The sequence below is a fragment of the Penaeus monodon genome, chromosome 33 (genome assembly GCF_015228065.2).
Source record: "Penaeus monodon isolate SGIC_2016 chromosome 33, NSTDA_Pmon_1, whole genome shotgun sequence".
NCBI classification, from domain to species: domain Eukaryota; kingdom Metazoa; phylum Arthropoda; class Malacostraca; order Decapoda; family Penaeidae; genus Penaeus; species Penaeus monodon.
This window is the reverse complement of record NC_051418.1, coordinates 7,897,309-7,897,608: the sequence shown is the minus strand read 5'-3', so window position 1 is coordinate 7,897,608 and position 300 is coordinate 7,897,309. Positions and strand designations below refer to the sequence as shown.

The window sequence follows — 300 nt, the reverse complement described above, 5'->3', positions numbered from 1 at the left end:
GATCGTTTTTGCCTCACAATTGCAACGAAACATTATCTACTTTCGTTCGTAATTACCTGTCATGTTTTTCTGGTCATCATCATGTTCCAAATAATAATAGTAGACAGAGCGATAGTGATGATAAGGGTAAGGCGAGGACACACGTTTTAGAAAGAACATGAATATGGTGAGTATGGTGAATAGATAGACATTTGCATAATAATACTGCAATGTCATATAATAAATATGGTGAAGGGCAGCGTGCAAGTAGGCCTATCGCACCTCCAGGAATTCTGCAAATAATTATTCAATTCCCGTCAG

At 37.7% G+C, this 300-nt stretch overlaps 1 protein-coding gene across 1 annotated transcript in view; it reads right to left on the bottom strand.

Moving 5' to 3' along the window:
- LOC119593976 (equilibrative nucleoside transporter 1-like) overlaps positions 1-300 on the bottom strand; it is a 248,852-nt gene that overhangs the window by 247,925 nt on the left and 627 nt on the right. The gene's annotated exons all lie outside the window — the stretch shown is intronic.